Source organism: Opisthorchis viverrini (genome assembly GCF_000715545.1).
Source record: "Opisthorchis viverrini unplaced genomic scaffold opera_v5_88, whole genome shotgun sequence".
Lineage (NCBI taxonomy): Eukaryota > Metazoa > Platyhelminthes > Trematoda > Opisthorchiida > Opisthorchiidae > Opisthorchis > Opisthorchis viverrini.
Window position 1 is genome coordinate 203,493 of NW_008751745.1, and position 16,076 is coordinate 219,568.

The following is a 16,076-nucleotide window of genomic DNA, read 5'->3' on the forward strand; positions in this document are numbered from 1 at the left end:
TGGGTAATGTAAAGTAAAAGCGAAATGTGGAATGCTGCTCACATTATGGTGTAATAATGATGATTTGGATATGACTTCCAGTATAAATCATACCCCGTCACGAAGAGATTGACCTCACTGTGATGGGACATTTCGCGCAACTCAGCGATCAACTGAGGTATACTTGTGGTGTCTCGGCGACACTCACATAGCTCTCATACCAGGTTGGTCAATGGGTAAAGGTCTAACAACTACAGTCTGCTGGTCCTCTTGGTTCGGGGTTAGGACTTGTGGCGACTTGTTCCGTCACCAAACACAGCTGCCTTGTAGTTAGGCTTTTGAGCGAAAATCTTTGGTTTAGGTCCCTAATCGTCCCTCGCGTAGGTGTAGGTATCCTGACATTGTCCCTGCCCACGTATAAACGTAACACCCACGTCCAACAACAAACTCATGCCACATAAGACAGCGAAGCATCGGTGTTGAATACTGATGTCATGCTATGGATGATAATGATGATGTCAATTATACGGAACTTATAAAGTACATTTGTCTACCGAATAATATCATTTGACACCGGATCTTGCCAGAAATTTCAAAAATTGGAGACGAATGGATTCATAGGCTTGTCAGAAGACCCTGCACTCTGCTTTCTCAGTGTAAAGCGCAACTGTTACAAATCAGGCGAGGATCATGGTTCAAAGCCGCTAGAATCAGTTCAGATGGGTAAGAATGTTTCAGAACAAACATCGCCAAAAAGGTTGAGCAGAGGCTAGACCTGCCCAAATCTCAGTGGAATTTCCTATTTGGCAAGACTTTACACCATGCATCGGAAACATACTGAAGGGTAATAAGTTGAGCGGAAACGGCTCAAACAACAAGAAGATTACATTTAGCAAAGCACATGCGAGGTTTCAAACGAATTGAGCTGGGTAGGTTAAGAGTTTTAGCTCTTACCCAAAGTAGCCTGTGTGCACATATCTTGTGAATAGCGTTCCTTGAAACATAGTTCGTAGATACAGTGGTGCGAAAACAGTGGGTGGTACCACATGAATAGTTGCATAGGGTCTCCTTTGTGCCAGTTTACAATGGCACTTGATCAGTTCGTACGAGGGTTATTTTTCCTGATTTAATGAGGGTGGCTAACTTGACGGTAAATTCTACGTCATTTGTCACCTCAAAACAAAAGCTTCATTTTCCATGCACTTCTTGAGTTGCGTAATAAGCAACTGTTTAGATTTCGAGAACTGGTCAATTCATTCATTGAGACCAAATCGTCACTGTCGTTCAGAGGATGATAAGCGTAGATTGGAAGATAACAGGACTGGTCTGATCCAAATGAAACAGCAACAGTCCGGGCGTGTTCCCTTCGGTCACAAATTGGCTGAAATTTGTTGCACACGTAGTACAACGTGGACTGAGCTGATCCGAAAAACTATTTCCCCATTCGACTGGGCGCAGTGACATCAGATGAATCTGATAACACTAGCAGTCATTCTGTACTTTCTTGCGCCAATTAGAAGTTGAGCGCTTTCTCGGATTTAGCAAGAAAAGTTATCACTGAATTTGAATGCATCGTGTATGTGAATATTTACCATAAACTCAACGTCCATGTACGATAACTTTTGGAGCATGCAGAGCCACAAGACTGTCACAATTTATGCATTTTTTATTGATTTAAAATATATATTTTGGTTTCATCAGATGCTTGCAGTAGAATAAGGGTTGTTAATCTCAGTTTATAAAGGCTTGTTTCCTAAACTTCTGGTGTTAAATATAGTGAATGATGAGTTTGGTGTCACATAATTGGACAAAATAAATCGATTTTGTAAAACAAGTTAAAAGCTTGATTAGTCGTTTTCTTCTTGAAGGTCAGAATGACTCCTCAACATCCAGCAATTGTTTAGGATCACAGTAATGGTAATCCACAAATTATTGTCACTCAGTTACCACTCGTTTCCCAATTCCATACTCCTCAAATCCTGTTTTCAGGACAGGCCTGGTGGGATAAAATCGCAGGCGATCTAAAATAATTCGTGGATTTCAAAGCCCCAGAGGAGTGTAGCTCTTTTAAAACACATTTTAACACCATTTCATAACTGATCGATCCATAGACCTGATAGCGTATGCCTCAGGTTTCTCTACCGGAAACCGACGAGATATTAGCACATATACTGCCCTTTCAAAGACTGGTCATCATCGGAGATTGGTTATGCGGTAAACAGTACATAATCTTGCGCTCAGTTTGTGTTGGAATATTTTATAAATTTCCCCCCTAATCAGCAATGATTGTATATGTTTTCTGCAAAATGATAAAATAAGGGATGACACAGGTTACAAGTTGGCCACAGATTTTTTTCTACATAAGTTGTTATTTTGGTGGCGAAACAAAATAATTTCAACCAGATTTCAGAGGGATTTATTTGCAGCTGAAACACGCCAATTACCTGGAGAATTGAATGGCTTTACAATTAGTTTGTTCATTGTACCAGAAACGTCGATTTCTAGTCCCAGCAACCAACTTTGTGCTGAAGCGATATTTTTTCAACTAAGAGCCCACTGTTGGTGCTTATTTGGGATGGTTGAATATAGCTGGCATATCAACTCACCTCGTGGACGATTTGGAACCTTAAACTTTGAATCACGTAATCTTCATTTATTTATTTATATTTTTTGTAGGCTACCGAAACGATTTAATACCCTGCAGAGTCAGATCTGACCAGAGGAATTTGAAACTAACTAACGGAAACTGCAGGATGAGCGTTAAACTAAGGATTTCTTTGGTGTTGCTGAGATGGTGGATAACCCTATCGGATACCTACAAGTGCAAACGTTTCTGTTTGTAGTGAAACTGATAAATCCAGATCGTGCGCGATGTGTGTCGTAAAGCCACCCCAGCTAAAAATGGAATCAGCTGATTCTTCTGCCTTTTAGAATACAAATACTGCGTGTAAGTAACATTTACCAACCAAATGTGCTTTCACCTTAGGAGGCGTTTAATATATTGTCTGGTGTATTACCTGTAGGGAACCTCGAACAACAATCATCATATTGCCTTTTCCGGAGGGGTTGTCCAAATTCAATTTAACTGAGTAGCAAGTTTATGGATACATGACGCACTACTCTCACTAGCGAACACATGCGGTCAACCAGAGTACGCCATAGTGACATTTTGAAGGTAATCGCAGCGACTTACTGCTAAAAAAATAAGGTTTCAGCGCAACCAATTGAGGGCATGTGGGTGCGCCCCTCAATGCCAAAAATATGAATATGGAAGCAAGGGAAATGCCATCAGCTCGACGTGTATAGTATCGTTTGCAGGCACAACTCAAAGCAAACGTCGGACAGATTGGCTCAGGGCCAGTTACGTGCGATTCATTGTAACAGTACAAACCGTGTGCAAACAGCACTATGTGAAAAAAGCGAAGATACTGGACAACAAACCTGAATGCAGCTCCGGTAAACTACTCGTTACCAGGTCACGCCCTGTCTCACGGGAAAGTCTGACCAGGGGAATTACCGATGGGCAAATAGGTCTGTTTTTGGGAGGTATCAATTTAATGCACGCAGTATGTTGCAATCAACTTATATTGTAAGATACATTTGCCGTTTTGGAGTTTGTGCTTCTTTAAAAATCTGCAATGTACTGACCAAAAATGTGGGCTAACTTGCGGCACCCCGAAGACATTGATGGCCAAGTTTTTCAGTGATCTTCATGTCGCAGTGGCTTGAAGTAGAGATCACCATTTAGGAATATTTATAGAGGGTCTTCATATATATGATTCTCTCGCTCTAGTGAGCTGCTTCTTTAACATCATAGGGTATATAATTTAGCAAATGTTTCTCATAACTCTGCAACGTATTTACCTCCGAATGCCCAACTGTGAATTCAGCAGCTGTCCGTACATTTCAAAATCAACCATTTCTTCCAGAGTTTCAAAAGGCGCAAGTCAAATCTTAAACACTGGAAGTGAACATGTTCGTCAAAACAAAGGGCCATTTCCAACATTCAATTATTACGGTGTAACATGCGGATTGATCATTTCCGAATGACAAAACAGGGTCGTTTATCAACCTTCTCTTTAATGACACTTTGATTTCATGATTTTTAGTTCTTTGGAGAGTGCATTTTGCGACTTTATTGACGGTGCAAATTAACAAAAGCGATGCTTATTGGTGTGTTCAACATTCTAGGTTGGTCAGTGGAGGCTTTTCAACACTTCATTGCTCTTTCAAGATTGAACGTGTTTTTACAATTCGCGAGGACAATACAAGTTGGAGTGCACTCAGCAGAGATATTTTTAGAGGAAGTCACTGAACGCACTAAAGTCTGGGAAAACCGAAAGCATGGAAGACGATATACATTTTACATCAGGTAATGATAACTCAACTGACGCTGTTAGAAGGTTTATGTGACTCGCACCTTGTTTAAACGCAACAGTAATACGGAAGTCAGCAACCTTGTATGTTACATGTAAGGCTCATATTACGGTGGTTGGCTGATTTTTAGAACGAAGCTTCCACAACGAAAACAGCTCTCTGAAGTACCTCTCCGTTCCGGAACACTTTCTAACCAAATAATTATGGCGCAAAAACCCGACACTATCTGAAAGGTGCCTGTATGAGCACTTCTGGCGCAGCAGCCTGGTGGCTTGCAGAAATATGCATTTTTGCCACATGCGATGTGTTGGACATAAGTTGACGAACCAGGGTTCCTTTGAGCAGGTCTTATGACGTCCAACACATTTGTTTTCGAGAATAGTTCGCCGGCAGTCGGGGAAATTGTTTCTATTAGTTGTGGAATTTTTATTATCTTTAACTAAATCACCAGCAGCTAGTTTAATCACCCGTTTTCTCGAGTCACCCTATGTGACTTTTATGTACTCGTAAATTCACTGACCTTTTATACTTCCTCAGTTTCTACTTACACCACGCTTTTATTGGCAATCACATAATTTGTTTGAGTTAACGTCTGGATATTTGGTTGAGCGAGTACTCTCCCCAACCAACCTCCCCAACCTCTTGCATTGACGAGCGGCAATGGTGCGTTTTTTATGCACTTGAGAAAAAAAGGCAAATTGAACTTCCGGCGTCGCGTTTAGTATGATTATCGGTAATCTGTTTGGACCATCATTCTCTTAGCAGGCCGCTCTTGTGGCAATACATATTAGTTTTCAATATGGTTCTTTACCTGAGCCAGCTTGACATTTAGAGGAGGGTTCCCTTTACAGATTTACTGAGAAATTCACATTGGGCAATTATATAATTAGTATAGTTCAGAAGGATAAGCAGCACCTTCGGAATGTACAGCATCGGCTGTTTACCGACGCTGACCATGAAAAACAGAACTTGGTGCTATTTTATGTAGAGATCGTGAAGTAACGTCTGTTGCTGTCAGTGGTGAAGAATTTCCGGTGTACGAACAAGCAGACTGCTGACCTATTTGATAAGGGTTTTGTTAATTGAATGAGAACAAATTTCGAATAACAATGACCATGTGACACACGTAAGTTCGATCTGCATATTCGTCCGGCGTTCTATGGAAAAAGAGTGATTTGCCAATAAAATAGTAACCGCGGGGGCCTCCACTCAAATATGCTTATTCAACGGTTTTGGTATGTCCGGAATAAGGAAATTCCGCTGATAAGGTATGAAGACATTTTGATGGCTGGTCGGTCTCCCCTGGCAGACGGATGACAATGGATTACTACTAAAGCTCCTGGCCACAACTCACAAGCGGACACCATAATAATAGCAGTACAGTCTGTGTGCGAATTTGTTAAACCTGGTTTATGACAACCGTCAACACTCTGTCCTTCAAAACACCTCTAATGCCTTCATTCAGTCACAATGCCAGGTCACAATCTTCAACAGACCGCAGGTGCACTACTTTAGCCGTGTGAAAGCGCCAGTCATGAAAGAGTTTTGGCGAAGTTGGGAAAAAGACGAAACCACAACAGAAGCCTTTACTGCCACCCAGTGATTTTCAATGAATAAAATTGGTTCCTGTGAGTGCATACCCGCCTTTGGTGGAGTAAGCACTCCCTCCAGAGCATACAGTGGGCAGGAGTTTACATTCAACCTATGTGTGCTGTTCAAAGGTTGTTTGAGGGTTAAAAGCTATCCTTTTGAATGCAAAGATCACATGCATGTGATAGAATACAGACTTTTATTTAACCGAAACGAAGTTTGTGCTTAGCTCTTCTGGTGTCCCACAACTACGATAGGTGGCTTTGAACTGATTAATCTCACTAGTTACTTTTAAACATATTGGAGATGAACTCTTCTTAAGTAATGCACATAATTTCATACAATGTATTTTAGTGTTCACCAAGTTTTATCTGATAGTAAAGGTCTTTAGGTTCCTAAATCTATATCCAGATTACTTTAGTTTGACAGATTTTTCACTGAGCTCTGTGCGGTTTCTATTTTGCTTTCTAAAGCTTGACTTCCAACCCACAAATTCTTATATCCTGAAATTAGTTGTCATTGTTTAGTTTACTTTTTGAAACGGTAAGTCAAAAGCATTCCTTTACCAGTGAAATGGTTTTCATACATTTTCTACTTCTTCTCTAAAACAGGGTCCTTTTTATGGGTGGTTGAATTAAACATTCCATCGGCATATTGATAAACCTTTATCCTGAGTAGCCAAAACCTGATGGATTTGCAACTGGGTAGCAAATCATAGATTATATAGCCGAACTACCTTAGACGTTATTGCTTATAATGCACGCATACAAATGGTTAAGATACAAGCTGTATCCAAGCCGTACTAAGCCTACGGCTTAGTACAGGTGATAGTACACTACTATAGCAGTAGGTGTAAAAGTATACGCTGCACTGCACTGAACAAAAAAATTCGGCTGCGAGCTTTGATACAGTCATTCACATTTCATTCACTATAATGGTTCAGTCAATTATCTGGCCAAACAAAAATTCAATTTTAGAATGGATAGTGCGGTAATCAGCGAGGTAGTGCACGTCTTAAGCTTGATCACTAGAACGAACTTCTGAACAAATTTTACATTGTAGAAATCGTTCCAGTCTTCGAATTACGTATTTCTAAATATGGCAGTTAGCAAACAAAGGATCCTCTATTCCTTTTCTATTTCCCACCTCTCCCGACGTGGCCAAACGGGCACACATAATGGACTCATTGCCATGAACTGAACAAATCCTGTAACAGTTCTTGAAACATAATTTCTTATCGTGTTTTAGTCTGTAATTCAAAAGGTTTGAGTAATTATAGGGGTGTAACTCTGCAATCGTATTGTTACCGACATTTGCGGAGACAATCATTTTACAACAAGTGCGCAGAAATGGGTGAAGGTTATTCCCACTTGCGTAAAACAGACCATAAATACGATACGGATGTCTCACTTGTAACTCACATTTGTTCCGCACTGTTGGTTGACAGATCTTTCCAGGTAATAATCACGAAATATTGATTTACGGGAGCACTGGTTTCCCGTTTGCTCGTTCGATGAACATCTTTTTATGTGTCCTTGGGTGTGTCGACCCCGATAGACATTCATCGTCACATAATACCAGCTGGGAACGGGGTGGCTTGAAAGATGAAGTAGATTATTTCAGAGGATGCTGAAAAAGAAACTGCAGTATTTAAACTGCAATGAACCATGCTTATCGTAAGTTCGCAGCAGGCTAATAGCGGTGAATTAAAATTCTACTGTGGTTTCTCAGCACAGTGTCGAACCGCGGAAATCATTTGCATATGCTAATTTTAATGGCTTCTGTCTGGCAAAAATTTGTGGAGGAGGAGAATTGAGATTATGGTTATCTGAACTTTTGCTGCTCCTACAAAGTTGATAGACGGATTATTATCAAGAGTGTCAATCAATAAAATTGGATGAGTGTCTCGTCTCTTTTTTCGTGTTCAGTTAACAGAGTCGACTTAAGAGAGTCGTATTGAGTATAGTGACCTCCAAGGACAAACTTTAAGGGTTATCTGTATTTTGTACTCTCACCGTGTTCCAAGTCGAGCACATTTAGTGATTTTACTTATCAGGAGACCGGTGCGATGAAAATGAGGACCAGTTGTTTTTGTTTCAAGCCTACTGAACGTGACCTTCCCACACTTTATTCGCTTGTGAAAAGCGGTCTCGCCTGCGGCTGTCGTGAATTTCGCATCCTCAGAATATGCCGGCTTCTATCTAAAAGGATGACCGAGAGCATTCTAAAAAAATAATGCGTGCGGTTGTATAGCAGCCAAACATTCTGCAGGCGTTCTCACGAAAAACAAGGGAATACATCGCTTGAATGATCGTCATAATATTATCTCTTCTTTGAAAGAATGCTGCAACCTACATTTGCTTGCTCACTGCATTTGCGCTGATTAGGGGAGCAGAACGTTGACTGGTACAGGAGGTCTCTGCAAAAATTCACGATAGCTGCTCATAGTGCTGGTAAACCTCCGTACACAAGCTGATGGCAGGAACTCTGAATCGTCAATGATCAGGTACTTTGCAACAAAGTATTGTGCGGTAGACCCTAGAACAGCGTTCATAAGCCGGTTCCTTGGCAGAGGCTGTATTATTTGGGATAAAGCAACACACACAAATGATGATTGCGAAATTCATCCCATTGTACGGCCACGGTTAATAAAATCTCCCTTTGAATCTTTTTGAACTTTGCGTAATATGATTAACTAAATTGCCACGTACACTGCGCCTTACATACAGGATAGTGAAGGTAAATTCACTGTTAGTATCTAGCAAAATCTGTCTCTTTGCTTAGGACCTGACCATATATCATGGAGGTAGTTCAAATTCTTGTCACGACACCTGAGTGATAGCATCTGAAAAGATCATAACGAAAGTTGTCCGATGAATGTGTTGACACGAGACATGTGGCTACCTAGAAAGTGATTTCTGACAACCCACCCTGTTTCGAGTGCGATTCCGTTACCTTCATGGTCCCTTGTCATCATGTTACCATGAATACATCTGAGTTAAACAGTGACAATATTAGGTGAAATGTTTCTACTTTGTTATTTATTTTCTCACAATATTTTGAGCAGATGAATTCGGCTGACATTTTACTACGAACCTGATATTCCATCAAGATTTTTCATGATTTTCATGTAAACAACAGCCTGTGATACAAGTTCAACGTTCTAACCGTTCACCGTTTCGAACCCCACGCACGTGTTTAAGCCCGAAACTTGGAACGCAAAGTTACAGGCCATTCCTTAGCTCTGCTCGTTTACTTCAGTCCGAAACTGGTACCGTTCAAATTGATCTGAAGATCTATTAGGATAACTTATAAAGAATCAACGGGCAAACGTAACCTGCTAATGAGCAACGGTTCCAAATTTGCCTAAGTTTTTATTCGCTGCTACGGCTCATGTGTGAAATTAGGGTATCCGTAAGAGATAGCCAGAGATATTTTTGGTACACCTCTGAACTGCATTCAGATTCGTTAAGGCACCGAGTCTGGAAGGGTGCCTGTTACACCATGATGCACAATCGATTATTAGGAGTATGATAAAGGTGCTAAGAATTGCATAGTCGTATCCATGCCACGGCCAGGTCTACCCCAACTATTTACCCACACGATTATCAGGTCATGGGCTACGTGATACACTGATCTTGAGGTTGCCGAAAATTCATCGACAGCCCATGACCGGTTTGCTCTACTTGAGACTCAACAGGTAAGGTCAGTCCCCGAGTTTTCGTCAAGCTTAAGTCCTATTTGAAGTAAGATTACACGAAATTAGCGAAACACTTTCTTCACCAATGATTCGATCATACGGAGTATAGATCCTAATATGTTTGTCGCGCCCTTTTACTTGGTATCGTTTGTCGGGAATGATCCCCATTAGATTTACTTGGTGGCTTATGCAACTTACTTGGTATAGCGGCCCGGCAATCTTATGCGGGATTTGGGGTTGACATATCGATCCAAGACGTTTAACAGTGAACAAAACCTATGAATAAAGGCGTTGGAATTACTCTGGATATCAAGGAGAATATGTTCCTTGCGCCTTGCGACAGTAGTTTGCAGGATCATCATTTTTTGCGGACAACATGCTTCCTAAATTGATTTTTTGGATTACATGAAATTGACCTTCTGAATACTGTTGAAGGAATTACAGTTCAACTGTGTATGTGAATGGACACATGAGAATTACGCGTTTTTTGTCCATCCGGTAAAGTTAAATGTGCTTCGTGGCAATCGGCGTATTGTCAAATATGCGACACATAGGGGAACAAGTCTCCTTACACGACTAGTAAAACTCTTTTTGGAACACCGGTGGTCTAGAAAGTAGATGAGGGACTAGGGCTAACTTCATAACGGATACCTACTTATCAGTTTAAACGATTAGTGAGCAGAAAAGACAGAAGGTTATGACAATATAGCTAATGAATCTGATACGTTTTTGGACCTACTCTAACAAACAAAATGTTTCATTCTTGTGGACCATGGAATTTCCCCTTGGAATGAAGGATCATCCAGTCGATACAAGCGTACAAATGGAATGCATTTTGTTAGACTGACGCTTAAATAATGTCGAAAATCATGTAATGCTATAAGACCAAACAAAACTCGAACAGTGCTTAGTACCGCCACGTTATCAACAGTAAGAATTTCTCAGATGGCCTTCATGCGAGGTGTGTTCTTGTCAAACAGGAAACCAATTTATGTTGTAGTCTGTAATTGGTCCCGCAACGGGAGAAATTTTCAAATGTATTTTGAAAAAGACCCACCTTTGTTCGACAAACCTTGTGTCAACCGACGGTCTTTAGTTTTGATGAAGGTTGGGGAAACAGTGATATGTAATTTCTGCCCCTTTCGCTGATTAAATAGGCTGATTCATAGGCCCTTTGTTAAAAAAGCCACACACTGGTTTCATAAGTGCACTCAGACGCATCACATAATAATCTACGCAACTGCAGTAGACGTTTGGCAATACCCATCCTATTTTTCCAGAAATCCCGCAACGGGAGAAATTTTCAAATGTATTTTGAAAAAGACCCACCTTTGTTCGACAAACCTTGTGTCAACCGACGGTCTTTAGTTTTGATGAAGGTTGGGGAAACAGTGATATGTAATTTCTGCCCCTTTCGCTGATTAAATAGGCTGATTCATAGGCCCTTTGTTAAAAAAGCCACACACTGGTTTCATAAGTGCACTCAGACGCATCACATAATAATCTACGCAACTGCAGTAGACGTTTGGCAATACCCATCCTATTTTTTCCAGAAATAAAAAAATCCATCATCCAATCACCGATTGTCGTAATAGTGCGCCGAGGTCTAATGCGCAGCCGAGAAAATCCAGAAGGAAATGGCTATGTACTGAACCCGTTTACACACTCTAGTCATGCTAGGCGCCCTCATCTTGTTGAGGCGTGTCTATGCACCATAAAATAATAGCTGGGTAAATTGCCTCACATCAACCCGCAAGGGTGTTTTCACGGAGAAGTAAGAATCTCTCTGCGCTTGAGGTGCAGACCAAAGTTTTGCTAGTAATTATGTAGTACATTTAATTACAACAAGTTTTCAAGCATTCCTATCTCCACAGGAGGAGGCTTTTTGAGGGGTACACAATTTTTCCCGCGCCGAGTATTTCGTTCCTTGGGACCGCCTTCTACAGACAGTTGTCTGTTGACGTTTGCAACACACTCCATTGGCGCACATGCTAACTGTAACGCATCGAACGTTCCAGCTGTGCAATGCACTGGCGTACATGTGAATGAAACAATCTGGTGTAATAACGTGATGAGACCATATGGTGACCGAGAGGCTTTATACAAAGTTTCAAACAATAAGTGCTAAAGTCATGCTGAAAATGCAATTCGCCAGTAGAAATTCTTTATGGATAACTCAACAGACTGTTGCAAATTTGTGCTGTTTAGTTCAATTTGTACAGTAAGTTCACGTCATACTCCATCTTACCAATCCAAGTTGAGGCCAAGAAGGATATCGGTAAGTTTATGGAGTCGAGTTTACTGCAACCACAATAAGGAGATCGGAAATAAGGTTACCGATCAATCCAAATATGCTTAATTTCACATATAGTGACGTTGTCCGGTTGTATTTATAACAAAACCACAAAATAAATAACCCTGTCGTGCCATTGGTCCAATGCACATGGTGTTAGTGTGGCACTACTCAAACCACTGAAATCTCATTTGGTATACGATGTTGCATAAAACAAACAAGCCAGAGATACTACCAATAATCTATACGTTACTGTTATCAAATCGCTTCGCTTAATTTTTGAAACCCGACAGATGTGCTTTTAGCTTTGCCTAAAATAAATAATACCGGATTTACTTGGTTTTGAATAAGATGTCGACGAATTTATTACAGCATACTTTTGCGTCCGTATCGTTATGCCCACCCAAACTACAAATAGTATCCTGCATTCCTACCCAATCTGTCTCTGCCCAAAACGACAGTAGCGTGACAAAAGTGTGGTAGTTTTAGTCTTCTAACCACCTGTACTTGCTTTAGAGCCGACCCATGTTTATGCAGTCTAAACTGTGGCTCGGCAAATTTTCAGACACTACTTATTTACTCGAGATACAGAAACTCATGTATGTAAGCATGTAGACAATATATAGAGGTAAATGGATTGAAGATCTCAAACAAAGTCAAATTAGTAGGATAGCGTTTTGAGACGTCTGGCAGTTTGTAATGAAAGTTCGGTTCTGAAGGACGCCTCGTAGATCTGCCCAGGAACGAAATACTAGTCTATAAAGTTGTTATGTGCAGATGCTTATGAGCACACAAGCCCGGAATTGCTAACTGAGGGTGGGACATTTGGGTATGCCCAAATGCATCAGGTGAGGAACACCACAAAAAACTATTCTTGAAACTTCCTACAACCATTCATTTGTCATTAGGCTTAGGTTTCGGTGACGAATACAAACGACACTGATAAAAGCTGAATGCATTAGTTGCTGGTGATGTGATAATTTCTAAGCAATGTACTGAAATACATATATATATATTATATATATAAGTTGCTGGTGATGTGATAATTTCTAAGCAATGTACTGAAATACATATATATATATATGTATATATATATGCAAAACGAATGGTAAAGCTGTGGTGAACGCAGACAATTCGAGTAATCCAATGTGTCCTGTTCAGTGGAGAAACGTGTTCTACTGGGATGTTTGAGTTCCAATGAAGATTTCTCGAGTGTGAATTCAGGGGTAATAGAACCAAGATACTCTAAGCGCTAGATGGTATCGACGACAAAAGCTGGTCAGATACCCTCCAGAATACTATCTCGCCAATGTCCAAACACAATACGAATGAATTGTATGGGTTCAGCTGGAGCTCCATGCCTTGTGACCATTGTCAGGTTGCCTCAATATACTGCGTAATTAAGATGTGTGGAATTGACAGTTGTACAAGCGTTGTATTCTAGATTCTCCGTATTAACCCAGTTCCTGTGCGAGGACTTGGTGATGACACGTTCAGTGAAACCAAACTTACCTGAATTTGGTGGTCCACCGTGCTGAAAGGCTTTGCGGATAGAGATTTTTCTATTTACTTTAAACTATGAGCAATACAAACGTAACTTGACAACTTGACACGATAGAGAATAAGTTTCTAAAGTGAGGTGATTCAAGACCAACAGACACGCTCTTCTGGTCAGCTGGCTTTGTTTGAGCAGATGGCGATGATTGTTGGCGTGCGTGTAACTAAATGATGGCATTAAAACCTGCTGTAGTGAATTTTGTTGAGGCGTTTCCATCCAGTCTCCCATTCTGGCCTAAGTGATTCTCAGTCAACTGCAGAGTGTGTTTATTCATTTCAAGAAGGTGTTATAAACCCCAAGACATCCCTGTTCAAATTTTTCCACAACTCGTGATTATACTGCTTGAATTTCCTGAGCGTAGCTGAATACTTGATGCCATCAAACACGCTCATTTCACCAAATATGGCAAACTCATAGAATCTGGGGATCTGTTGGAACCCGCTAATGCCCTGAAAGCAATGTTTGAAAGGAAGGAGGTATTCAGAAATCCACTGGAAATAAACCCTCTTATCATTTTAAGGTGACCAATATAGATATTTGTCCTATTAGTCCAGTGGAAATAATTAGGAATGGAAACCAACTTAGTTGTAAGTACAGAAAAGCGATCTGTGAAATATGAATAAGCAGTGTGTACAGTGACCATCACAAACACATGTATGTGGCTTTTGTTTTTCAACACCATTTTACTTCCTGACTTGTTATGAACAGTCTTCTTTTTGCTTAACATGTCTTGATGAAACAATGCGGTTGATTTCTAGATTTCTTCAGTAAATCAAGGGGCATAGACGAATGAACCTTCTAGGAAGGAAAGTTTGTTATTCTTGTATGGAGCTTCCCGGATAATTTGAAATGTTTTTGCACTTGTCTCTCGTCGCGTAGACGTTTGTAATCACGCGTGCAAGAATGAGAAATCTGATAAGATCAGGCCTAAGTCGACATGCAAGACGAACGCTTTATCGTGTCTACGGATGGTTGCATCTGTCACACGATTTTAAAACCCGTGTTTTTATGTGTGCTTCAAAAGTGTCAGTGTAGAGCTGCCATCAGGAAATTTCTTATTGCTGTGTAACGTCGATTATTGAAGCGAAGATGCGAAAATCTCAAATAACAGTACTATCTAACTGACAAGATGAAACATTAGAATTATTACCGCCATTGCTTGTCTTAATTTCCGTAGAACGACATGCATTCGAGAAAATACGTTTCAAAGACAACAAGGTGGACCATCATTCAATCATTTCAACACTGCTAAACTAACGCAGATGCGTTTAGCAGAACACACTGTTTACCACTGCTGTTGGGAAGGAAAACATATTCAGTTCGTTTGGTTGCTTGTGTTATGTGCTGCTCAAGAATTAACACAAACGTTGGTGTTTTATACCTTCTCTTATCACACAATCACAGAAAAACCACGTATCATGAGAAACTACACCTGGTGCTTCTGGACGCTGAGTTAGAAAATTTTAGTTGCAGACGCAGTAGTTTCAGTTTGTGACGTTATCTAGCACTGCATCTCTGTGTAGTTGATGGGAGCCTAAGCTACTCAGAACCACTGATGCCATCTATTGCTGACTGAATGTCTGCAACCAAAATGCTCAGGGCAGTTAACGTACCGATGACCATCCATAGAGCCTAGATCACCAACCTCCATCAAGCTAAAACTAGGGGCAACCTTCGTTAAACAGATGTGGTGACAAATTACTGTAACAGACTGATTCATGTGGATCACACATGATTATGCTATTAGCGTCAGCTTTGTTTGCAAAAATATCATTTTTATCTTCTTGGCTCTGGCTGAATGACATGTAATATCCGCAGTCTGCAGCATAAATAAATACCGCAAAATACTTTGGAATAGGTCAGCTGAATCAAATCATCATGATAGCTGACTTGCGCCCCAGAAAGATACGCCTTGGGGAGACCAAAGCACACAATGGTCAGATAAAATTTCATAAATATTTATCAGCCATTGTGCGTGGTGGCATCATTTAACGTTGTGATTTTGCTTACATTGATGACTAGATCCTGACTACCTCAAAAATATTAGCGTATAGAGCTTGCATCACTTGTATTATCGCCACTGCCAAACTTTTTAGCGTTACCGCAACCAGTTTCCTCACTTACTAGTCCGTTTGTGTGCGTAAAAGGGGTCTACAGACGACAAAACCTTGGCGGTTGATCACTAATATCTCATCTGCTTAATCAGTGGAGCTAACTAATCTATAAACAGTATTGTAAATGTAAATTCGATTGAACAAAAAAATCCAACGCGGATTTTGGGTTTTTTACCAATTGCATGCATAGCAATAGGGGACAATAAGGAGTTGAATCTTGTCCGTGGCTAAGGTTATAGTTATCTTGTTATTTAACTAATCTATCCGCGCCCCAGAGCATCGCCTCCAGGTACTCCTTAACTCTACATGCTCCTCCGGATGGAATTGATACTTCAACTCAATAACACATAATTGCTTCACATTTTCGATGACTAAATTAAAATTTAATTGCTACTTATGAGTTTCCTTTTCCTCTAATTACCGCCCCAATTACCAACGAGTCTATCATACTTGTATGTAATTTTA